Below are 27,927 nucleotides of genomic sequence, written 5' to 3'. Positions count from 1 at the left end.
AGTTATCTGATTAGAGGTAAAGTTTTTTTGGTGGTAAGAAGTCATTATTCTGCATAAGAATTAAAAGACTTTCTGTAACGATGGAACATGTCGATACAGAATTTGAGTACAAGTGAGGATATAGAGGCGGTTAGTAAGGAAGGTGTTTTAATCTTCATTCGATTGAGGAACAGCCTGACAGAAAACCTGAGGGCAGCAGAGAGCCAACTCAAGACCCTCCTTTTAAATATGGCTTTACATTTGAGTGTAAAGCCATATTAGCCATGTAAAGAGTGTAGGCATGTACAAGATTGATCCACACATCACCAGAGCACTGGCATGGAGGCTGCAGTAATAAGTAGGTTTTTGGTCTCGAAAGAAAAACAAGACTCATTTTTATTCTCAAATGTGTTTGAACTCCTGAACCCGACAACTCCGCCCTCTATGTTAGAGGCAGAGCTGGAGTATGACGGGGGATCAACACCGATCTCCCGGGGGGAGGTCACTGAGGTCGTCAAACAACTCCACAGTGGCAAAGCCCCGGGGGTGGATGAGATCCGCCCCCGGAAATGCTGAAGGCTCTGGGTGTTGAGGGACTGTCATGGTTGACACGTCTCATCAACGTTGCGTGGAAGTCGGAAACAGTACCGAAGGAGTGGCAGACCGGGGTGGTGGTTCCCCTTTTAAAAAAGGGGGATCAGAGGGTGTGTGCCAATTACAGAGGCATCACACTACTCAGCCTCCCCGGGAAAGTTTACTCCAAGGTACTTGAAAGGAGGGTCAGGCCGAGTGTCGAACCTCAGATTGAGGAGGAACAATGCGGATTCCGTCCTGGTCGTGGAACGACGGATCAGCTTTTTACTCTCGCAAGGATCCTGGAGGGGGCCTGGGAGTACGCTTATCCGGTCTACATGTGTTTTGTAGACTTGGAGAAGGCGTATGACCGGGTTCCCAGGGAGTTACTGTGGGAGGTGCTGCGGGAGTATGGGGTGAGGGGGTCTCTACTCAGGGCCATCCAATCTCTGTACTCCCAAAGCGAGAGCTGTGTCCGGGTCCTCGGCAGGAAGTCGGACCCATTTCCGGTGAGGGTTGGCCTCCGCCAGGGCTGCGCTTTGTCACCAATCCTGTTTGTAATATACATGGATCGGATTTCGAGGCGTAGTCGTGGGGGGGGGGGGTCTGCAGTTCGGTGGACTAAGGATTGCACCACTGCTTTTTGCAGATGATGTGGTTCTGATGGCTTCATCGGTCTGCGACCTTCAGCACTCACTGGATCGGTTCGCAACCGAGTGTGAAGCGGCTGGGATGAGGATCAGCACCTCCAAATCTGAGGCCATGGTTCTCAGCAGGAAACCGATGGACTGTCCACTCCAAGTAGGGAATGAGTCCTTACCCCAAGTGAAGGAGTTCAAGTATCTCGGGGTCTTGTTCTCGAGTGAGGGAACAATGGAGCGTGAGATGGGCCGGAGAATCGGAGCAGCGGGAGCGGTACTGCAGTCGCTTTATCGCACCGTTGTGACGAAAAGGGAGCTGAGCCAGAAGGCAAAGCTCTCTGTCTACCGGGCCGTGTTCCTTCCTACCCTCACCTGTGGTCATGAAGGATGGGTCATGACCGAAAGAACGAGATCGCGGATACAAGCGGCCGAGATGGGTTTTCTCCGCCGGGTGGCTGGCGTCTCCCTTAGGGATAAGGTGAGAAGTTCGGTCATCAGGGAGGGACTCAGAGTTGAGCCGCTCCTCCTTCGCGTCGAAAGGAGCCAGTTGAGGTGGTTCGGGCACCTAGTTAGGATGCCACCTGGGCGCCTCCCTAGGGAGGTGTTCCAGGCACGTCCAGCTGGGAAGAGACCGAGGGGTAGACCTAGGACCAGGTGGAGGGATTATATCTCTTCGCTGGCCTGGGAGCGCCTTGGGATCCCCCAGTCAGAGCTGGTTGATGTCGCCAGGGAAAATAAAGTTTGGGGCTCTCTGCTGGAACTGCTACCCCCGCGACCCGACCACGGATAAGCGGGAGAGGATGGATGGATGGTGTTGAAGGTGAGAGTATCACTAATTATAATTCCTAGATATTCGTATTGAACCTCAGCTTCAATCTCAAATTCTACAAATATACGATAGGAGGGAAGTTCAAGGGTTTAGATTTTGCTTTCGAGAACAACATGAGCTTTGTCTGGTCAGCATTTAGTCACAGGGTATGATTTGTGTTAAAAGCAGTCTGGAGCTCACAAAGAGCCTGATTCGGGGTAAACGCAGAGCGATATCTCACTCTATCGTCAACGTAAAGGGAACATTTGCATTTGAAACACTTTGATTAAAGTTGATTGAGAGGTCCTAATGCCCCTTTCACACCAACACGGTTCCAGGGCCGGTTCGGAGCTAGAGCCTGATAAGCACCGGTTTTTCCTGTTCACACCGCAGCGGAGCCGGCTCTTTTCCCCGAAAACCGGTTCTTATCAAGCACCAACAAATGGTCAGTCTAGAAGCAAGAACCGCATACGTCGCATTTTGCTGTTAGAAAGTTCTTAAACCAACAAACAACTTGATCTTAAAGACAGGTCCTCCAGTTAAGGATTATATTTGTCTTGCTTATCAATAAAAAACATCTGATTACCTATCAGAATGCTTTAGTTTTTGCAAGTTACTGGTGTATACGCTTACAGTTTATTAGACAGTGTTGGTGAACAGACACGTTTTAATGCATTTGACCACTTTGTCTTTCTTTTCTGTTCCATACAGTTCAGCTGGTAAAGCTCGATGCCTTTTAGAGGAGACAGAAATAAATAAAGACGGGCTGTTCTTCAGAGCCTGTGACTGAGACTGACGATTACAGACGTTAATAGCTGACATTTACTCTTCAGCACTAACACCAAGAAAACGAAAGAAAGTGACTCATGAAAAGTCTGTAGAGGTTCAACTTTGCCAGTTTAACTCTCAGTACATGTTCGTCTGGTTGTTAACTGTCCTCACTTTCCACTCTATCATCTCTCCACAATGTTTTATCAATCAGTTTCTCTTTGTCTTCTCTCAATGTCAAGTTCTGGACGTTAAAAATACCCCGCAACAATCTATTAATTCGTCCAAGTCCTCCGAAACAAACATATTTTATTGCTTCTGTATTTATCCAGCCCAGTGACATAATCCCTGGCCAGCACACTGCAATCTATCACTTAGACACACAATTCTTTACAAGTAACACACCAGTATCTCCTCTCCGCCAGGTTCACTTTTTATCTCTACCTTCTCTTAGCTGTATGGGTAGCTGAGATTATTAATGTCCTCATTGCTTTTGGAAGAGATAACGCCACTTAATTCACTTTATGCCTCGTCTTCTCAAGGGCGCTTTAACATTGCCTTGTTTTGTGTTCAGTTAGAGAGCGAAGTTGATACGAGGAGTGAAGCAGGTAGGACCCAAACGCAGATAACACTGATAATACCTTTATTTCAAGGGCTCTTATCCAACATATCACATGGACAAACAAAACACTCCACTCCAACACTGAACACAGGAAGAGACCAGACTAAATACAGAGAGGGGTAATCACGAGACGAGAAACAGCCGGGCAGGGGAGGAGAAACACAAGGGCCACAGGTGAACACAATCAGACAACTAGACACACCAGGGAAACTAAAGACAGGAGGAAAAACACAGGGAGAAGGACCAGACAATAAACCAGGAGGAAAACATGACGGGGAGAACAGCAAAACACCCAAACCTAGACATAAAAACGTGACATAAAATGAATATCGTGACAGAAGTGCCATCACTTTGCATTGCGTCACCAGTGGCGTTTCTCTATGTACAAAAGTGGTGGGGCACAAAAAACTCAGATGTCTATATGTAAGCTTCTGCAGTGAGGTTCATGGCTGGTGAGGCTCTGGCACTGACTCTTCAGGTTTACAAATATTATATTTTGACCTAAATCAAAATATAATATTTTTTTGTAATCATTATTTTTAATACTTTCTGGTGACACTAGGTGGGGCTGTGCCACTGGAAAGGGAATATAACAAATGCAACAATAAGTGATGTCAAACCAACCTGGTCTCACCAGAATGCAGTCACGACTCCTTAACACCGCATTGCGTGGTGGACTCACAAACTTTGTTACATTTACGTGTCTGCACCACGCAAACAACCCCAATGTAAAGTGAATGAGGCTCCTTTGTCGTGGTGCACACACACATTTCTACAACGTCCTGCAGTGAGCTTTTATTCTATAAAACGTTTTTAAAATCTACTTTATAGCTTGTAGTAACTCGCGGGAGGCTTCTTTTATTTTATTTGTATTCATAATTATTTTTCGTCAGAATGTATTATGGTGCATTAGTTACGAATTTTTGTTCTCAAAAAACAGTGCATTGTGGGTAATACAACTGTGATTTTTCCATCCATCCATCTTCTCCCGCTTATCCGTGGTCGGGTCGCGGGGGTAGCAGTTCCAGCAGAGAGCCCCAAACTTTCTTTTCCCTGGCGACATCAACCAGCTCTGACTGGGGGATCCCAAGGCGCTCCCAGGCCAGCGAAGAGATATAATCCCTCCACCTGGTCCTAGGTCTACCCCTTGGTCTCTTCCCAGCTGGACGTGCCTGGAACACCTCCCTAGGGAGGCGCCCAGGTGGCATCCTAACTAGGTGCCCGAACCACCTCAACTGGCTTCTTTCGACGCGAAGGAGGAGCGGCTCAACTCCGAGTCCCTCCCTGATGACCGAACTTCTCACCTTATCTCTAAGGGAGACACCAGCCACCCGGCGGAGGAAACCCATCTCGGCCGCTTGTATCCGCGATCTCGTTCTTTCGGTCATGACTGTGATTTTTTATTAGATTAAATTAGTTTTTAAGGAAGGCCAGAGCTTCAGCTGTGTCAAATAGATTGTTCCCTTTAGTTAACGTTTTTTAAAAGAACATTATATTCCGATTTGATCATGTCCCCTTTATTGTATTACGGAGAGCAATGTGAGCGTCCATTCCCATTGGATAACGGAGGATTTTACCCCGGAAGTAAGTATTCTCCTTACTGTCGATTGATTTTACAGTGATATCTGCATTACTCATCAACTCAAAAACACCAGATTATCCTTGTTGATTACACAACATTGATTGGTTTAAATTGTGTGCAATGCTTTTGTAATTTTCCCCTTCGATTCGGAGAAACAAATATTTGTTCAGTTTAGGATGGCCGAGGACACTACACTACCCAGAATCCTCAGCTATCGTTTGGGACTACACCATGGCCCTTTCTCATTTCTCTAACTCCCCTCCTCGACTCCCCTCCTCGACTTCTATTCGCGATACTTAGTCCCGCCCACAGGAGATGCGAGCGGAGCAGCCGAGGAGAGAGGAGGGGAAGCAGCAGGCGGAGAAATGAGAACTCCTCCCCTCTGAGCGGTCATTTTAAAGAGACGTCCATTAATGATGACAGGAGGCACAGCAGCCCTCTGTCTGATGGACAGATGTGTTCATGACGACTTATATATTTACTTTTAATTCATTCACAGTGCGGTATAATGAGACAATAACAGGCTACAGATGCGGACACACACACACACACACACATATCTATCTATATGCACATACCGTTCCTAAAACAGGCTACAGCCGTTGTGTATTTTATTATGTGAAGCACTAAATGGTTTTAGAAAAAGAACGACTCTTTGTAGATATCTAAAGCAAATAAAAAGAGTAGGCCTGTTATACTGAGTGATATATATTATACACACTGCTCTGCTTTCTGCACGGACCTCACAGCTGTTCTCACTGTAAACATCTCGTCGCGATGAAAGCAGTTAATGGTATCCCCAAGCACTATCTTGGGGATACCATTTTCTATTTCTAAATAATTGGAAATATCTGCTCCAGCCTTTACTCTAAATGTCCTGTCTGTTCAAAAGGCCCTTACCCAATTGAACATTCTCCCTCCCATACCCATACTCAATTTGATCAGTAATCCATCCCTCCACATAGAGTCATACGCCTTTTCAATGTCAACGTACACTATTGCCATTATCTCTTTCAATTTCAATGTTTTTCCCCCATCATTACTCACTCTTACTAATTCCACATCCAGGGCTGACCTATTATCCTGTCTCTTCTCCTTCACCTTTTCATTCTCTGCTAGTAACTGCTGTTTTTGCTGCCTATGGATATCACTGAGATGCTCCCCGCTATGTACTGCTGCAAGTGTCCTTCCTAACATACCTGCCTTCTCTTTATCTGTTACTGCCAGCCTCTCCCCATCAACCTGGAATTGTAATGGATTTCCTTTTCCCACTCATCTGCTTAAACATGGACCAGACATCATCTAATGTTACTCCTCTGCCAATGGTAGAACACAATTCTCTCCATGTTCTCTTTTTTGTATATCAATCAATCAATCAATGTTTATTTATATAGCCCAATATCACAAATGTTACATTTGTCTCAGTGGTCTTCACAGTGTGTACAGAATATCAGTATGGACATACGACACCCTCTGTCCTTAGACCCTCACACGTACAAGGAACAACTTCCAAAGAAACCCAGTTTAAAGGGAAAAAATGGGAGAAACCTCAGGGAGAGCAACAGAGGAGGGATCCCTCTCCCAGGACGGACAGACGTGCAATAGATGCCGTGTGTAAATTGAAAAGATAATACATTTGCAACATAGGTTGCGTATATTTGATTGTCCTTCGAGCAGCTGCCCTTTTCCTTTGATACTCTATAACATTATTTTGTGTCATGTTTTTCTTTAATTCTCTAAATGCATCGTTTCGCTCTTTAATAGCCCTGTTGCATTCCTCATTCCACCATGGCACCACTTTCTTCCTACCCTTGGTTGTTGCTTTGGGTATACTGTTCTTTGCTGCATTTAGTATATGTTGCATTATTTGGCTTGTAATGACCTCTATGCTGCCCTCTGATGTTAGCAGGTGTACCGACTCCTCACACCATATCCTACATTTCCCCCAATCAGCTTTAGCAAAGCACCACCTGGTTATTAAACCTCCTTCCTGTATATATACATTATTATTCATTTTAGTAAGCACTGGATATTGGATAATGGTCACTTCCTACAGTGGAGTTATTCGAAACAAACCATTCGCATGTATGAACCAAAGTTTGACACTAATGTCAGATGCAGGCATGAGACTTTCCCCCTGTGTACATCTACTCTTGTGCCATGTCCATCATTAAGGCATACTAGTGTTTTTTCCTCCAGCATTTCTTGATTGTAGTATTTATTACATGTACAGCACTTTGGCCCGACCAAAAATCGCTTTTAAACATGCTTTATAAATAAACTTTGATTTGATTTGACAGTACACCTCAAATACATCACTACACAACCAAGAGAATAGGATCAAACTGGAAACATCGTAAATGTGTTCTAGATACATGAATCATTGGTTCTTTTAGACCAGAACAGACTGCTAACTCAACAGGAACTATCAAAAACATCCCAATCAAAGTTTAAAGTCACAACATTTTATTAAACAAACAGATTATTGGAGAAACTACTCCGCAGATTAATAAACAGTGAAACTCGATCATGAACTTTAAGGTGAATACTTTAAGAACAAGTTTTCCCACACTCTTAACACCACTATGGTTTTAAGAGTGTGTGAACACGAAGATGTGATTTGAGAGCATCTGATCTACTGAAAGTTTTCCCACACTCTTCACAGCAGTACGGTTTTGTCTCCAGTGTGAATACGGTGATGTTTTTTGAGATGAGTTGATGTAGTGAAAGTTGTCCACCACTCTTCACACCAGTACGTTTTTCTCCAGTATGAATACGGTGATTGATTTGAGAGCATCTGATGTAGTGAACCATTTTCCCCAACTCTTCACACATGTACCGTTTTCTCCAGTGTGAATACGGTGATGTTTTTTGAGAGCACTTGATTGAGTGAACATTTCCCACACTCTTCACACCAGTATGGTTTTTCTCCAGTGTGAATACGGTGATGTGATTGAGATCACTTGATGTTGTGAACATTTTCCCACACTCTTCACACAGTACGGTTTTTCTCCAGTAGAAGATGTTGATGGTTTTGAGAGCACCTGATGTAGGGAAAGTTGTCCCACACTCTTCACAGCTGTAAGGTTTTCTCCAGTATGAATAAGTGATGTGATTTGAGATTACCTGATTGAGTGAAAGTTGTACCACACTCTTCACACCTGTAAGGTTTTTCCCCAGTATGAATAAGTTGATGTGATTTGAGAGTACCTGATGTAGTGAAAGTTGTCCCACATTCTGCACAGCTGTAAGGTTTTTCTCTAGTATGAATACGTTGATGTGATTTGAGATGACCTGATTGAGTGAACGTTTTCCCACACTCTTCACACCAGTACGGTTTTTCTCCAGTGTGAATAAATTGATGTGATTTGAGATGACCTGATTGAGTGAACGTTTTCCCACACTCTTCACACCTGTAAGGTTTTTTTCCCATGTGAATACGCAGGTTTCTCTTTCCAGATGTTGTAAAGGATTTGTCATATTGCTGACGTCTCTCTCTTCCTTTCGGTTTCTAGAACAGACGACAGAGAAAGAGAGAAAGTCAATCTAAAAAGCATAAATACACAAGTTAACACAATAAAAAGTCACTTAATATAAACCTTGAGTTAACAAAATACTACTTATCAACTGTTTGTGTTTATTATATTTGTATTATATTTGATACAGTAATATTCTAACCAAAGTATATACCAGAGGTGGGGGACTCGAGTCACATGACTTGACTCGCATATTTTTTGACTTGAGACTTGCTTGACTAACATTGATAAAAGACTCAACTTGACTTGCTTGACTAAATAAAAGACTCGACTTGACTTCGTAGTCATGACTTGAGACTTGACTTAGGCGTGAGACAGATGACTCGAAATGACTTTACTTTTTAAAATAAAATATTTGCATTGTACGAAGCCCCTAGAGGGCAATGAAAAAATAAGAGAAAGTATCTCGTTCGCAGGAGAAAGTAGGAAGTGGAGCGCACAGGAGACAGCCGTTTCATGGCAGACTGTTATGTTTATGTGGGGAAATACATACATTATTTGAGATACATTTCAAACACGGACTTCATTTTAGGGACATTTCGACCAGGGGTGTAGAGTTATTTGTTCAAGCACCGGATGGGCAAAACAGGAGAGTCTGTGAACCAGTCTGCCTTGACCTATGTATTCATGTCTGTGACTCAGTATCTGCTGCCCACAGCTGTTTTATAGAAGAAAAACCTCCTTCACTTCATGAAATCTCTGCAGCACCAGGAGGCAGTAACGTGCAACTCAGCAGAATCTCAGAAGAGCAGCACCAGCTGCAAAGAGCTGTGCCTTCACTGTGTTTACCTTCATTAGAACAGCTAACGAGCGACCGCAGGCTGCTACGTTTTAACCACACGCACCTCTACACACACACACACACACACACACACACACACACACACACTGAACTGCCCAATTATTCCCCCTATTACCCGTTTTAAGATTTCAGAGCCCCACTCTCCATTGTTGTTAATGTTGAAAATAAAACCCTAGTTTTCATAACCACTGTCTTTTAACTGATTTAAATGCAGAAACTGGGGTTATTCATCAGGATTTCGTAGGACTTGACTTGCTTGACTCTCACCCCAGTAACTTGTGACTTGCACATGTATGACTTACTCCCACCCCTGGTATACTGGAGACAGAGGGAGACGGCATCCTGTCACTGCGAGTCTCAGTATGCTCCGTTCGTCTTGTCTTAGTTTTTTTTGGTCTAATTATTGTCTAAACTTTGTCGTGTCTGTATGAAACGTCATTTTGAGAGACCATGCTTTTGATCCTGTGGATTACATTTGCCTTCTGCAGACCATGTCTGGCCATTCAACTTTCCAAGACACACCTGAGTGACAGCACGAACAGATATGGCGAGGAGCCCCGGCCTCTACGCTGCTACAGCCGCGAGGCTATGCTAGAGCTTCAATGCGATCGGCTTCCTACGAATACACCAAGCCACCTGTGCTCTTCGATATTGGATGAAATCCCTCGGGAGCCGCTTAGAAACACCAGGAAAAAGAGACGAGGAAGGAGGGGAGGCGTTCAGAATTGCCTACGGCGGAGATTCAGCTGGCCACCACTTCCATCATTCTCACAAACCTGCGCTCATTGAGCAACAACGTGGACACACTAAGGACATACACAAGGTACTGTCATGAATTTCTTGAGGCCTCTTTATTATGTTTCACGGAAAGTTGGCTACAATCTACAAAGCCTGAATCTCTTTGAAGTACCCGGATTCACCCTTGTTTGAGCAGACAGTGATGCGAACTCGGGGAAAACCAGAGGAGGCGGTATTTGTGTGTGATCATACTCAGTAAAATGTAAAACCTGCAATCCTCCGAGAGAGTCTGCACTAGTGTTGCACGGTGTACCGATACTTGAAAGGTACCGCGATACCCTGCCGTTAAAAACGGTACGATTCCTCCGTTTCATTATTATCAGTACTTTAAGAATGACGGGGAAAAGTACTCCGGTGAGAAAGCGCCGTTTTAATAAGAGCCACGCCCTGCACTGCAGCCGTGCCTCGCTGAAGTCCCGCCCCTCTCAAGCACGCTCCAAGTCCCTCCCCTCTCTCGTGCACGCATTAGCTGCCAGAGCATGTGAGAAAACGAGAAGCATGACTGCAAGTGGGAGTGCAGCTGCCGCTGCGACTCGGTTTGTTGACAAAAAAGAGGCCAGAAGCGAAATTTGGAAGTATCTCTGACAGTGAGGGCAAGCCTACGGACACCACGAGGCCTGTCTGTGAGAAATGTTTTAGATCTCTGCAAACCAAGGGAGCCAACACATCAGACTTGGCTAAGCACCCCGCCGACCGGCATCCAGAGCTGTTTGAAGAATTTAAAGACAGACAGGTTAGCGAATGTGATAGATAACATAATTACATCATGCTCAAGCCCATGCCCTCAAATTTAAGTCAAACAAGTGTAATTTCTTTTGTGACAAACGAACGTTTTCGTAGTTTGACGAGGCAATTAATGGCAATGATAACCGTCTAATATGTCTATCTTTTTAGCTAACTTATCAATGTGGCTAACATCTGCAATGTACATTTTGTCAATAATTATTTATATTACTGTACTATTACATGTTAATATAAAAAGTTGTTTGAGCTGATGCTTAATTTTATTTAATACGAATTCTTGTCATTTATTTTGTTTATTGTTCTCATTGTTTAAAAGTTTGTGTTATGGTTATGGTTCTGGTGTGAAATAAAGCACAATAATTACATTTAAGACTGTTTCCCCTTTTTTAAGAAAAGAATCGGAATCGCAACTCTTGACTTGGCATCGGTATCGAAACCAAAATGTCGGTATCGTGACAACACTAGATCATACTCAGTAAAATGTCAAACCTGCAATCCCAACGTAGAAATTCTCGGCATGACATTAAGACCCTTTTATCTCCCTAGAGAATTCGGGTGTATTTTACTGTTTGTTGTTTATCCTCAACAGAGTTGGGTGTAACGCGTTACGGTAATAATATTACTTTGTCGGTAACGGAGTAGTGTAACGCCACACACACACACACACACACACACACACACACACACACACACACACACACACACACACACACACACACACACACACACACACACACACACACACACACACACACACACACACACACACACACACACACACACACACACACACACACACACACACACACACACACACACACACACACACACACACACACACACACACACACACACACACACACACACACACACACACACACACACACACACACACACACACACACACACACACACACACACACACACACACACACACACACACACACACACACACACACACACACACACACACACACACACACACACACACACACACGTAGTTCTTCTTCTCTGTTTTCCGGTTGTTGCTTGTTTTGAATGACGAATACACACTACCGCTGCCTGCTGGTAAGGAGAGTTATTGCCACTCACGCATGCGCAGTTCGTACGTGCTCGGCTGAAGTCTGGCTCCAGTGCAACACATGGCCAACACGCAGGAGAACACGCTGACGCAACAGCGTGAGCAGAGATAGACTGCGCAAAATATACAGATAGCAGGAGACAGAGGACAGCCACGGTCAGATAGCAGGAGACAGAGGACAGCCACGGTCAGATAGCAGGAGACAGAGGACAGCCACGGTCAGATAGCAGGAGACAGAGGACAGCCACGGTCAGATAGCAGGAGACAGAGAGCAGCCACGGTCAGATAGCAGGAGACAGAGGACAGCCATGGTCAGATAGGAAAACATTCAGGAGCTATCTGGATCAGTCTTATGCGTGAACTAAAGAGAACATTTGAAACTTTAGCAGTCTGCGTGATCTGCCTGTAGGGAGGGGCGGGCCGGCCCTGAGAGTAAAGTAACGAGTAAAGTAACAAATTACTTTATGTAGATAGTAACGAAGTAGTGTAATATATTACTTTTTTTTTAAAGTAATATGTAATATATTACTTTTTTTTAGTAAGGACCCCATCTCTGATCCTCAATACTTAGTCCCGCCCACATGAGATGCGAGCGGAGGACTGAGGAGGGGAACCGAGGAGAGAGGAGGGGAATCAGCAGGCGGTTAGAGAAATGAGAACTCCTCTCCTCTGAACGGTCATTTTAAAGAGACGTCCATTAATGATGACAGGAGGCACAGCAGCCCTCTGTCTGATGGACAGATGTGTTCATGATCACACACACACACACACACACACACACACACACACACACACACACACACACACACACACACACACACACACACACACACACACACACACACACACACACACACACACACACACACACACACACACACACACACACACACACACACACACACACACACACACACACACACACACACACACACACACACACACACACACACACACACACACACACACACACACACACACACACACACACACACACACACACACACACACACACACACACACACACACACACACACACACACACACACACACACACACACACACACACACACACACACACACACACACACACACACACACATTAGGGCTGTCAAGTTAACGCAAAAAAAATTAATGCCACTAATTATTTTTAACGCGATTTACGCATGTGTATTTTTTTCCTCGCCCGCCCCGTAGTTTCAGAGCGCATCGAGTTTAAAATACCATCTACGAGCTGATGCTGACAGCCCCGCTCCTGCCGCCCGCTTGTGGCAGACCACACTTCCACGCTCACCGGCAGGCACCGACTGGCTATTGGGAGGACCGGGAGGGTGTGCGTATGTGTGGCCCGAGCGAGTGAGAGAGAGACCTTACGTGCATTGTTGTTGTTAGCATCTGATGCTAGCTAGCTGCGCTAACGGATATAAGGAGCTGTTTAAATTAAAACAGAGGAGCGAAATTTCGCCACAACTGCGCCGAGCACTTGACTTTATGCAGGAAGCCAGACAGTGGGACATTGTACGAAAAGTCAGCACACGTTAAAATAATTAGTGGCGTTATTTTTTTTGTGCGTTAACGCGTTATTAACGCACAAAACAGCCCTAATATATATATATATATATTACATACATAACATACATTGTTACGGTTGCTGTTTCTGTCTGCTCATTAATCTGCCTGTGAGTGTTTTCAGCTGTGTGTGTAATATGTAAATAAGCTGAGCAGTAGCCCTGACGTCATTGGCTGCCCATCCTCTGGTCCACCTCCGAAGATCGTGATTGGAGCACGCCGGACCCGACGTCTGCCAGTCGCAGCGCACACCTGCTGCAGATGATTATAAAGCCCGGGAACAACTACCACTCAGGAGGCTCTGTTGAGTGAACAGACGCCTCTCGCATTTTGCTCTTCATTCTGTGGTTAATCTTGTGTGTCTATCTAGTATTTATTTTCCCTTCATATAACTAGACTCCTGTGTTAGAGTCCTTCCTTTGTTTGTTTCAGGCTGCCTGCCTGCCTTTTGTTTACATTGCTGTCTAAAATAAACCCCTTATAATAATAATTACCAATACCAATCTGGTTGTGTTGCTTCCCTTTGATTCCCCTAGTTCAGAAGGGAACGTAATATACATACATACATACATACATACATACATACATACATACATACATACATACATACACTTTGATTCATTCACAGTGCGGTATAATGAGACAATAACAGGCTACAGATGCGGACACACACACATTTATATAAATATATACAATTTCAGAATCAAACAAGTATGAGAGCACTCTCATAATAACGTAACACAATCAGAGACTGGATATATCCCCCCCTCTCTCTGGTCGCTGAAATGGGGAATTGAAATTACGGGCCAAAAGTTGTATTTACAAGTAGGCTATTAAAAGAGGACACCAAAACAACTGAGACCCGTCTGTCCGCCGTACGCACTGTACCACACACCTACACACTGTACCACGCACACACCTACACACTGTACCACGCACACACCTACACACTGTACCACGCACACACCTACAAACTGTACCACGCACCTACAGACCGTACCACACACACCTACTACAGCTCGTAATGTATAATCAGGCTACAGCCGTTGTGTATTTTATTATGTGAAGCACTAAATGGTTTTAGAGAAATATCGACTAAAGCAAATAAAGAGAGTAGGCCTGTTATACTAAGTGATATATATTATACACGAGCGGTGTAACGGTATACAATGGGGCAAAAAAGTATTTAGTCAGCCACCAATTGTGCAAGTTCTCCCACTTAAAAAGATGAGGCCTGTCATTTTCATCCTAGGTATACCTCAACTATGAGAGACAAAATGATAAAAATCACATTGTCTGATTTTTAAAGAATTTATTTGCAAATTATGGTGGAAAATAAGTATTTGGTCAATAACAAAAGTTAATCACAATACTTTGTTATATACCCTTTGTTGGCAATGACAGAGGTCAAACGTTTTCTGTAAGTCTTCACAAGGTTTTCACACACTGTTGCTGGTATTTTGGCCCATTCCTCCATGCAGATCTCCTCTAGAGCAGTGATGTTTTGGGGCTGTCGCTGGGCAACACGGACTTTCAACTCCCTCCAAAAGATTTTCTATGGGGTTGAGATCTGGAGACTGGCTAGGCCACTCCAGGACCTTGAAATGCTTCTTACGAAGCCACTCCTTCGTTGCCCGGGCGGTAGGGCTGAACGATTTACCATGTCATGGCGATAACCGCGATATGCGCATTCGCGATATGCGCATGCGCGATATTCACACCGCAGGGACCGGCAGTTTTATTCATTTTTTTTTTTTTAATGATAACGCACTTTAGCACAGAATTCAAAATAAAGATACCCTTATTACTTATCGAAACTGCACATACAATATATCCGATTAAAGCTGAGACTCCACAGATTATTTAAGTATAGTATCTAAGCGATCCGATCTCGCAACAGGGGAAGCAAACAGACATCACAACACTTACCTTTTACGATTTTTTTACGGGAGATCGTCTCACCGTAGCTGTCAATCTGATCAAAAGACGTGTTCAATGGCATTAAAACGAAAAAAATCGCGGCTGAATCGGTTGATCCATAGGTTGATCATGTATCTGTGGCTTTGAAGCAATTGTTTATAATCCATAATTCCATTTTTATGTAAAAATCGGAGCACAACAGTTAGCTGTTAATGGTAGCCACCAGAGTGTATGCCGATTCCGGTTTTGGCTACGCGTCACTCTCGCGCTGGACTGCCGCATAGCCAAGACCGGAAGCTGGGGGGGGGGGGAATTGCGATGTCAGTTTTGTTCAATATCGTGCAGCCCTACCGGGCGGTGTGTTTGGGATCATTGTCATGCTGAAAGACCCAGCCACGTTTTATCTTCAATGCCCTTGCTGATGGAAGGAGGTTGTCACTCAAAATCTCACGATACATGGCCCCATTCATTCTTTCCTTTACACGGATCAGTTGTCCTGGTCCCTTTGCAGAAAAACAGCCCCAAAGCATGATGTTTCCACCCCCATGTTTCACAGTAGGTGTTCTTTGGATGCAACTCAGCATTATTTCTCCTCCAAACAGGTCCAGTTGAGTTTTTACCAAAAAAGTTCTATTTTGGTTTCATCTGACCATATGACATTCTCCCAATCCTCTTCTGGATCATCTAAATGCTCTCTAGCAAACTTCAGACGGGCCTGGCCATGTACTGGCTCAAGCAGGGGGACACGTCTGGCACTGCAGGATTTGAGTCCCTGGCGGCGTAGTGTGTTACTGATGGTAGCAGCTCTCTGCAGGTCATGGACTAGGTCCCCCCGTGTTGTTCTGGGATTTTTGCTCACCGTTCTTGTGATCATTTTGACCCCACGGGGTGAGATCTTGCGTGGAGCCCCAGATCGAGGGAGATTATCAGTGGTCTTGTATGTCTTCCATTTTCTAATAATTGCTCCCACAGTTGATTTCTTCACACCAAGCTGCTTACCTATTGCAGATTCAGTCTTCCCAGCCTGGTGCAGGTCTACAATTTTGTTTCTGGTGTCCTTTGACAGCTCTTTGGTCTTGGCAGGGGCGGACTGGCCATCGGGACGTTCGGGACGAATCCCGATGGGCCGGTACTGAAGTGGGCCGCCCGGTAACCGGCAGGGCTCGATATTAAATGGCCCGCTGGCCCGGAAGCTCTATTTAGACACCCCGGGCCAGCATAACGTACTTTCCACTTGCCCACTCGGGCCACTAAAAATATTGCTTTAAAAATATTGTCCTGTGGTATTGGTATTTTGACTAGCAATTTAGTTAAATTGTTTCGTTTATGAACGCTACAACATAGCGTTCCGTGAGTCGGTTGTCGTTGTTGGGTGAAAAGCAAACAGCTGTTTGCTGCGGAGCGCAGCGCAAGCAGGCTCCCGTGAGCGGCAGCGCGCACCTTCACTATTTCGCCAAAATGTTTTTAACACCAGCGGTAACCGGCCAAGCGCCGGGCAAAAAACAATCTTCAAATAAAAGAAAGTCACCGGAGGAGTTAAAGGAGAGGGAGAGGAGAAGAAGAGGGAGAGAACGTTTCAGCTTGATGGATGGAGTTGGCTTCTAGTGGTGCAGTGACGCGTCCTAAAACCCTTTATAATCTATCGATTAGATTTATGATTCGAAAATTATACAAGTAGGGTAGACATGTGGAGATTATCCGGCTGAACAAAACGTGCATTGATCAAACAGGTTTGTTTTCCACAGACATTATTTCCAGCTATTTTCCAAAACCCTGTGGAGAAATCCTTTCTGTGGAGGGAACCAGCAGCTACTTCCTGGTTTCAGGACGCGTCACTGCACATCTCAATATGATGCCAGTATAAACAAGGTCTTCTGTCGGCTCTGTACATCAATGCCGACCTATGCTGACAAGTAAGTGAAGAGTAGACAATATAAAGGTATTGGCGAAATGTCCCAGCAGTTTAGGATAATGAAGGTTCTAATCAAATCAATTAATAGCCATTACATGTCTAACTCCTAATGACAGGAAGGCAGAAAGTGCATTATACAAATAATCTCATAATAATAGCAGACATTTTTTAACAATGACCACAATATCATTATTTTAATAAACCAAATATGAACAATTGAGGAAAATGAGGAAGAACTGATGATTCAAATGTTGTAGTAAAGTAGTAATGTAGTTAGTGCATACATTACTATTGCAACAAATGTGTTCATTTTCTTCATTATTAGTCGATTTGTTTTTGGACTAATGCTCCAGGCCAGTGGTTACAATGGTGGGGCCAGTGACAATACAAGTCAATGTTACCCTTAATGTCTACCTCTGCGGTAAGTCACTAGCACACCCCCCCCCGTCGACAATTTACTAGCGGTATTTACTTGCGGCACCGCATGGGCCGGCGGTACCGAAGTGGGCCGGTCGAGAGTCCCGGGCTGATTTGTAGTCCCAGTCCGCCCCTGGGTCTTGGCCATAGTGGAGTTTGGAGTGTGACTGTTTGAGGTTGTGGACAGGTGTCTTTTAAACTGATAACGAGTTCAAACAGGTGCCATTAATACAGTTAACGAGTGGAGGACAGAGGAGGCTCTTAAAGAAGAAGTTACAGAAATCTTGTTTATTTGTAGGTGACCAAATACTTATTTTACCGAGGAATTTACCAATTCACTCATTAAAAATCCTACAATGTGATTTCCTGGATTCTTTCCCCCCATTCTGTCTCTCATAGTTGAAGTGTACCTAGGATGAACAATACAGGCCTCTCTCATCTTTTTAAGTGGGAGAACTTGCACAATTGGTGGCTGACTAAATACTTTTTCGCCCCACTGTACGTACCCGTACCGTTCGGTTTGGTCCACGTGTGTACCGAACGAATATAACGTTAAACGTAAAAAATTGAGAACGTGAACAACTTCTTGGAAGCAATCTCAGGTGCTGCGTCGCAGCATTCAGAGTAATTTGCTCACATTGGGTTCAACGCGTCATAGAGCGAGCATTTCATTGGAAGAGAGGCATACTATGAGAGCTGGTCAGAGGGATGCGTTCAAATTTAGTCAGTAATTTGAGGAACTAGCAAAATGGCGAACGCAGATAAAGTTGAGCTCGAAAATCCTCCAGCATCACTGAAGTCTCCGGTTTGGGAACATTTTGGTTTCGCAGTCACGTACAAGGATGACGGGCAAAGACAGATGGACCGAACCAAAGCGGTTTGTCGGCATTGTTCAAATAAAATTGGTTACGCGGCTGGCAATACATGAAACTTGCACACTCATTTGAAAAGGCATCACCCGAACGTGAATATCACCGGTACCAAAAGACTGAAGTGCAAACCCAACTCCCTTAGCATTTAAGCCTCCACCACTCGCAAAAAGTTCAGACCGAGCCAAAGCTATTACAAACGCCAAATATCCTTATGTTGCCATGTTAGCAAAGCGCTACATGGCTGTATCTGCTACCTCTGTCCCTAGAGAGGGTGTTCTCCACAGCAAGAGACATTGTTAGTGCCAGCAGATCTGCTCTTTCGGCAAGCAATGCTGACAAGTACATTTTTCTTTAAAAAAAACATGAAAATACAATGACAAGCAAGTCATAATGTCAAACTGGCTGCTTAGGAACTAGTACAGTACAGTTAAAATACAGATTATTTCAGTTCATCGAAATACTGCACCTTAATATTTATTTTATTATATTTTGTATTTATTTGAGTGAATACATTATTCATAGTTTAATAATTAAAAAATAAAATTAAAATAGGTTATGTGATAATTTTTTCTGCTGTACCGAAAACGTACCGAACCGAACCACTATTATACACACTGCTCTGCTTTCTGCACGGACCTCACAGCTGTTCTCTCTGGAAACATCGCTATGCGATGAAGGCAGTTTCTAAAATAATATCCAGGGGATGCATGCAGAGCTGTCATTGGCTGAGATAAGCCCGGCCATGCATCACGCCTCTACCGTTCCCGGAAATATATCCGCGGAGGAGCCGTGGAGGACCCATCAGTGTCTCCTCGGTTAAAGTGATGTTTAACACTCAGTTAATGGGGCTCATTCCCTGGAGCTTCCACAAACAACAATCAACTTAATTATTACATTCAAATGATGTAGATTATTCAAGTTTACATTCACTTTGGATAATAACTAGGGTTGCAAAGGGGCGGAAAGTTTCCGGTAATTTTCCATGGGAATTTAAGCTGGGGAATTTTGGAAATATTCGATGCAAAATTAAACAAAAAACATAACATTTAAACATTTTTTTTTTTTTAAGTAGAACAGAACAAGTTTTAATTATTTTATTGAACAATTATTTATTTCATTGAAGAACGAAAACAGGAATGTTGAGTTAAATATTACTCATCTGTGCATGTGATGGAGGAATGCACAGTGCCTGTAGGGGGTGTGTTCCCAATAGCCATGCAGTGAGCAGTGTGCTATGGCATGGATATTCAAGTGTACTTGAACGACATCTGTTTGTTTCAGTCAAGATTATGCTAAAATATACTTTCCCCAACTATATTTAAGTTCCCTATGAAGAGCCAACCTTCAATTTTGAAAATTCCCAGTTTATTCCCATGGAAAGTTTCCATCTTTGACAATTCCCGGAATTTTGCAACCCTAATAATAACACGGGAGAAATGAGGGGAAGCGCTCTCTTTTCCTCTCTCCCTCTCCTGACAGCCTGTCAGTATCTCATGCAGCTCACTGATCCAGTAATGAGTGACCCGACAGTGAAGAATAAATATATGTATATCTAGTGTAGCTTGTTCCAGAGGTAGATCAAATAGTTAAGTGTGTCAGGTCTAACTCTTGTGTGTTTCGCTCTGCTTACCGGTGCGGCGGGCGCAGCTGCAAGATTTCAGCTTCACGTTGCATACCGCTATTTCACTGTCTTTTTCGGACACCTTAAAATACTGCCAGACCGGTGAAGCCATTCTGGCGAGCTTGTTTTGCCGCACACAGAGAAAAGTGTCATGTATTTTACATCATGCGATCGGCATGTTTAGAGAGCACCGATCGATCGGTAGAGAGTGAGTATCGGCCGATCTCGATCGGAGAGCGATCGATCGGAGCATCCCTAAAGACTATATTAACTTCTGTGTTCCCACTAAAGAAATACAAATCTATCCAAGTAATGAATCATATGTGACTAACGACATTAAAAAAAGTTATAAAAACCAGGAAAATAGCTATGGGAGCACTTAGACAGAGAAATAACTGAAAGTCAAATTGAGGGAATCAAAACTGGCACACAGAGCTTTTGGGAAATGCTTTTAAAAGCCAAAGACCCCAAAAAAGTGTGGGACACAATGAGAACCATGACAGGAAGGACCTCTTCAGCTAAACCTATTGTGACGGACAAGACATACTTGATCCATACCAATTTGCCTATAAGCAAGGGGGTGGTACTGTTGCTACTCTGGTTCATATCATCACTAAACATTTAGATAAACGTCACACCTATGCAAGAGCGCTCTTCCTAGACTTCTCAGCAGCAACACAATACAAGCAGACATCTTGGTGTCAAAAATGGCCAAAATGGAAGTAAATCCATACCTGATTTACTGGTATGCCGCTTTCCTCACCAGGAGAGAGCAACTTGTGAAGGTTAACAAAACCCTGTCATCTGCCATCACAACCAATGTAGGGGCCCCCCAGGGCCGCGGGAGTTCAGCTGTGCTCTTAGCTTCTTTTAGCTTCTTGTGATGACTTTACTGAGCTGCTGTCTATAGTGTGATTTGACTTTGACCATTGTTGGTGATTTTAACATCCATGTTGACAACCCCCAGGACAGAGGGGCTGTCTTGATAACTATGGACTGACTCAGCATGTGACGGACCGAAAAGGACATTCCCAGAACAAATGACCATCTCTTCTAAAAGGGTTAAATTAATAATCTTTTTTCTCAAAGTAATGATAAAGCTGTGAGTTGGATGTAGAAAAGTCAGAATCAATATAGATGTTTTTTATTTTAAAGAAAATTCAGATTGAACATGGTAAAAAACTGTAAATTATAGTGTCCGTTCAAAACATATTTTGTACTTATAGTGAAAACTAACCTTGGATGATGGGTTAGTAGACTAAAAGCTTTAGGAATCAAAGTACAACATATAATAAGTACCCTTTATCAAGATTGATGCAAAACAAGTAATATTTGCCCTTTTTAGACAGAGTTAGCAAAAAAACAACTCTTATTTCCTTATCTCTGGCCCCCCTTCTTCGATTTTGACATGTGACATCTCTTCCTGACCGTTAGAGCCAATAGAATCCAAGGGAAATCGTCCCGCACACACTCATGTTAAAAAAAAAGTGGTGTCTTCGCGCATTCAATCTTGCTACAGAGCGTAGGAATGGCCTGCTCTGATATTTGAAAACGGAATTGCAGTTTTATTGCTTATAGATTATCAGAACATTTCAAAGGGGACACAGCCAGGGCCGGCCCTGACCAATTTGCCGCAGTAGGCAAGATTTTAGCTGGCGCCCCCCCTCCCCCCAAAATGCAGACACTCACTATGATTCGCACGTGCATGGTTGTGGCATGACCACAAAAACAAAGATATTGACACAAGATGTGTGCAACTGTATTTAGTTTTCTATCCATTTGAACATGATTGAAGTGGGGGGGGCTCCGGGGGCATGCACCCCCGGGAAAACTTTTTTTTTTATTGAAGTTAAAAGCATCAATCTGGTGCACTTTGAGAGCAACATTAGGAGATCTATGGATACATCTCTCAACACCCATATGAAACAGAACTGTAAGCAGATTTTCTTTTTCTTTATGGATATTTTACAAATCACTCCCCTTTCAAACTGTATTCTTGTTTATTAATAACAACTTTTTTGTACCGTCAGTATTTTATACGCGTTTTTCACCTGTTTTCTTATTTTTTTATAACTATAATGATCATATAAAGGTGTGCCTTTACCTCACTGAGCTGAGGTTATCAGAGCCTCTCAGACTTTCAGGAGAGAGCTCTCTAAAGCTCTCCCCCCGCGGCCGCTTACACAGTAAATTCCAATGTTAATAAAAGCACACAGAAGCTGTGTACGTTTTTTGGGAGTTTGATTTATTTTAAATGAATACAAAATTAAAACCTATAATTGCACACTAAAACCATTATTTCAAAAAAAGAACAATTTCACATAAACCTTTGGTTTTTACTGGGACTGGGGCAGTTCAACTTGATTTTGGGGGGGGGGGGGGGTGTGTGCCATAGTTTATGGGTGCTGTACGCAATATAGGCGTAGTTCTGTTAGTATAAGATAATAAGATGTACTTTGTTGATCCAAAATCGGGAAATTGTGTTATGAAATAATAAAAAAAAAAAAAAAAATTCTAACTTTTTTTTTTCTCCATTTTTCGGCGCCCCCTATGGGTTGATGCGCCCTTAGCATTCGCCTATACTGCCTATGCCGAGGGCCGGCCCTGGACACAGCCACATTGGATATGAACCTATGGATTAACTACAGCATCGTTTTAATGCCATTGAAGACCAGTTTTGACCAGACAAAACCAAGGTAAGCCATGTTAGCGTTTTAGGCTACCTTGCGCAACATGTTTTGATGTACGTTTTTGTTGATAACGTCGCGAGTTTGTATCTTTCAGTGTTGAGGTGGGCACCGTTAGATGTCTTTACGATCATAAACGATGTGTTGGATGTGCAGCTAGGATAAGTAATAAGGGAGCTAGGAGTGATTTTCGGTGCAGTAATAGGTTAGCATTTTTCGCTTGGGGCTAATTCAGAGGGTCAGTGTTAGCATTGTGTGTGTTTTTTGAGAAAAAAAAATGAAAAAGATCAGTTAAATGAGTTTTCCCCCCATTATATGGATATAAAATATTCATAGTATATTAAATATTAAGGTTCCTTAGACGTAGTTTCCTGCAAATGACGCGATTTCGGCGCCGGAACCGGGTCCGTGGGGCTTAAGAGGTTAAATAACTGTTTGGATGTGTTCCAGTCAGGGTTTCGTCCAAACCACAGCACTGAGACTGCTCTTGTAAAGGTCTTCAATGACATCCACTTATGGCGCCTTTCCACTGCAGGGCCTCGCACGGCTTAGTACGGTATAGCTAGGCCTTGGTAGGCCAGGCTCACTTTATGCTGTGTTTCCAATACAGTTTAGAAACTGGGGCAGTAACTATAGTAACGCAGTGTAGGCGGAGCCGTGACGTCATCTTCAATGTGAACCACAAAACCAACATCAGCCGTTAGTGTTAGCCCTCAGAGCTCACAGCTCCTCGTATCTGTTCAGAAACTAGACACAAGTGAAACAAGTACAAACCACAGACTGCCTGTGTCATGGAGAATACAGTCGCTGGTTTATTTATGTCTGTAAGCCGTTGTTGTGAGTGTGGACGGTCGGAGCATATACTGCGTTAGCTTAGCCGATCTCCATTCAGAAAACACGCATTTTAAAAAGGTTTTTCGCCTGCCGTCTTAATTAAGCATTAATTCATGGTTTTTACTAACCGGTAGGAATGTAACGATATATCGAATATCGCGGTAAATAAATGTCCCAATACCGTCGTTTAAATGTATGTATGACCTATCAGAACCATCCTCCACCGGAGAAAACTTGCCCTCTCCAATCAGCCGTAATCTAGCATATTCCACCTCAAATGTCATCTTTTCCACCTCCAGCACCTTCTCACATTTCATCTTTCCCACCTCCAGCACCTTCTCCACCTCTAAACGCTTCTCTGCCTCCTGCTGCTGACCCCTCAACTTCTCCTGCTCCATCCTCAACTCCAACGTCTGATTAAACTGCATGGCCAAAAGCTCCTTTTGCTGCTCGAATGTCAAACCAGCCGTCTGAACCACTGGCACGACCCCTGCCGCACCAGACTCGCTCTTCTGCAACACTCCCCGCTCAGACAAAGATGACACGATGACAGCTTTAATCTCATGTTTCCGCTTGCTCCCTACAACAGCAACTTCATAATGCTCTGCTATTTCGACCAACTGCGCCTTCTGGCAATCATCCAAGAAAGATACTGAGGGCGCATCCACAAACGCCGACAAAGAAGCCATAATCTATTGCCTATCCCCAATCAGAAAGCAAAGTATTAAACTGTCAACACGCCTGGGCAAAGACAAAACCCAACAGAGGATTTTCCCCCCAACTGCCCAACCAAAATCTTCCTAATCTCACCTCGTCTTCATGTGGCTTGCGACGGGTAATTACGCACTGGAACTCGGCGGATTTATGGAGCGACCTGCACGCAGGTAACACCAGAGGATGTGCCCCCGAGACAGCTGTCCGAAAACAGCTGACACTAACCACATCGCCACAACACTATGAAAACAAACAGACGCAACCCAGGGGGAAACGCCACTTAAGCCTAGCGGGGGAAACTCTTTACAAAGCGTAACAAGCAGCAACGTCTTACCTTCTGATTGGCACACAAAACCTGACGCCATGTCAAATACTAAAGCTTCCTGAAACCCAAAAACATGATGTGTCTCCCAAATAGCAGCGCGGAGCCAGCACACAGCTGGACCACCTCAACTAATTAGCTGCTCAAATGACGCCATGTGCTCTGAGCACGACACTAACTTTTAACCCAATAACCCGTAGGACGAGCCCCCATTTGTTATGACCTGGCATACCACAGTTTACCAGAGCCTCAGTTTCGCCGCTCCACTAGCACAGGAACACGCTTTGCTGGCGGTGAAAAGAATCCCACCAGACTCCTTTGCCCCTCCAGCAGAGGGATGTCCTTCTCCTTTTTCCTCATTTCAAGCGATAAAAACTCTTCTGGACGCCCTCGGCTCGAGTCCAGGGCGTTCCGAGCTGAATAAGGGCGTCAAATGACGGCAAGACGCCCGCCTGGCGGAAACGCTGGAATTAGGAATATATTGTGATGAAGTGCACACTGACCTGAGCTCCAGGAGTCTCCTTGTTCTCCTCCATGCTGCTCTCAGTGCTCCTTCTCCGGCTGGGGCTCTGAAATAATCAACACAACTACAGCTGACACAAAACAAGACAACTCAATACAACCGACAGACACAACCAAACTAATCCACAGCTACTTCGTAGGTTCATAGCAGAGGTGAGAAGTAGGGTTGGGTATCGTTTGAATTTCCACGATTCTGATTCTACTTCTCGATTCCGGTTCTTTGAGGGGCAGGGTAAAAAAATGATACCTGCTTCTTCCACCAAAAAAAATATCATTTATTTGAGAAACTTCTACACAGGTTAGTTTACAGTAATATTCACATGAATCAGTCTGTTAATATTCACTGCTATGTAACTGTAACCTGAGAACCACTGAAGCTACGACAGTCCAACTTTTAAAGAACAGTTCTTGTTGAGAAAAGCAAGCAATCTGCTTCTCAGGCATACCGGGAAGAAAGGTTTGAACATTTTGAAGTAAAATGCTTCAATCTGGTGCACTTTAAGCAGAATTACGAGAGACTAGATCTAGGGGGTACAACTCCAAACACCCATATGAAAAAGATCGGTTTACATTTTAATAATTAAATAAGTATGTGAACATAACCAGTAACCCATAGCCAATAACAAATACATGTCACGTATTTTAGTTTTGTTGTTCATTCATATCTTATTTTACTATTTTAACCAATAACAATTACGATAACAAGTTGGTTTTCTGTGTAAATTATTATTAATACAATACAAATATTTAGATATAATTCATCATAATCTGTGTAGCAACTCACATTCTAACTTACAGCTCACAGTTTGTTCACTTTTATTTCATTTAAAATGACTTTATTCACATAGAAAGTGACATTAACGGATGTTTGAACCACGGTTATAACGCTATCTGTGTCATTAACTATCACTAAGTTAACACAGAAAGCAAACATTAGCCAGTAAGACTGTTTAATGTACTCCATGTATACAGTATTTTCTGTATATTGTGTATTCTTTAGATACTCTGATATGTGTCCCGTGTGTAAACTTGCTGCTAATGCTTCATTTTCATTATATCTTATTGTATATTTTAAATATGCTTAACTTGTGTAATGCCTGAAAACACTTCTGCTGTGACACAATCATTTCTCAGTTTAAGGTAAATAATTATTTAAATAAAGTATATCTATTTATCTAATGAGCTGAACCGTCGCTTAGCTTAGCGCTAGCTGCTAACTGAAGAACCCCATTCATTTCAATGGGAAAATGCTGCGTCACATTGAATAGCGATGCCAATAAGCATATATTTAAAACTATATCTATGGTAAAGAGCACGAACACAACAACTCAAACTGTCTTAAAGACAACTGGTGTAATAGATAACTCAAATAAAGTCAGTTTAGCATTACAAATCAACTGTTACTCACCCAGAGCCGAACTGGAATAATAACTGTAGCTGTTAGCAAATAGCTTTTAGCCTTTATTTAAAGATAATTTGAGACTGTTTTTGGCGCACATTTTAAAGTTTTTTTGTGAGTTTCTTTCTTCCAATATTACAGCTGTGTTAAATAAGATAACTTCTGATTCGTGATTAACTGTAAGCTAAGAGGTGTAAATACACTTAATGAAACCTCTGTGTGTGTTTAATCCACTCACCTCTTCTTCTTGTTCTTCTCTCGGTTTTTGTCGGATTGCAAAGAACTTTAAAATCACGTCCATCTACTTCCTTCTTTTTCTTCTTCTTCCGTGTTTATTGGCAAACCAACCTGTAGGTGCATTACCGCCACCAACTGGACTGGAGTGTGAACAAGAGACTAAGCAGAAAACAATAAACAAAATAAACAAAACAAAGAACCAAAACTCTAGATTATTTTTAAATGTATCAATTCCTCTTAGAAACGTAATAATCTCTCAATATATATTGCCTGATGTTTTCCCTAACAGCCCTGATAGCGACAAGTCATGGCATTTTGCTTTCTTCAGTGTCTGGAAAAGCACATTTCTCTGAGTACTATATTTCCTGCAAAGCAGTAAAACATGCTCAACAGTTTCTGGCTGGCTGCAGTGTATACACTTTCCGGTTGGATGCTTTCCTATTATACTTAATGTATGATTGAGACCTGTATGACCTATTCTCATCCGAGAAATGACATTTTCCTCCCTTCTTTTAAACCCCACCTTCCTTCCATCCCCCACATACCTTTGAATGTTATAAAGAGGTCTTCCTGTATCACTAAGGTCCCAATGATCTTGCCATGTTGTTTGTGCATATTTCTGAATGAATGTTTGAACCTCCGCTTTGCTGAGTGGAACTTCTATGTCTATGTTCATACTTCTGAGTGTTTGTTTGGCCAGAATATCCCCCTGTTCATTTCCCTCCACACCAACATGAGCAGGAACCAGATGAAACGAGTTGCTATGCCTTTGATTTGTATTTTATATAACATTAGAAATACTTCATTTATTATGTCCGTTCTAGAGGAAGATCTGCCTGATCGTATACTCGATAATGCTGAAAAGCTGTCAGATGCAATTCCACTGTTATGTATTTCTTTCTCCTCTATCCATTTCAATGACAGCACCAATGCCAACAGCTCTGTGGTGTATACTGACACATGGTCT

At 43.2% G+C, this 27,927-nt stretch overlaps 1 pseudogene; it reads right to left on the bottom strand.

Annotated features, from left to right (window-relative positions):
- Positions 1-7,416: 7,416 nt before the first annotated feature.
- Positions 7,417-27,050, bottom strand: LOC117453961 (zinc finger protein 681-like; annotated as a pseudogene).
- Positions 27,051-27,927: the final 877 nt, after the last annotated feature.

The sequence above is a fragment of the Pseudochaenichthys georgianus genome, chromosome 10, assembly GCF_902827115.2.
Source record: "Pseudochaenichthys georgianus chromosome 10, fPseGeo1.2, whole genome shotgun sequence".
NCBI lineage: Eukaryota > Metazoa > Chordata > Actinopteri > Perciformes > Channichthyidae > Pseudochaenichthys > Pseudochaenichthys georgianus.
This window is presented reverse-complemented; position numbering and strand designations above follow the sequence as displayed.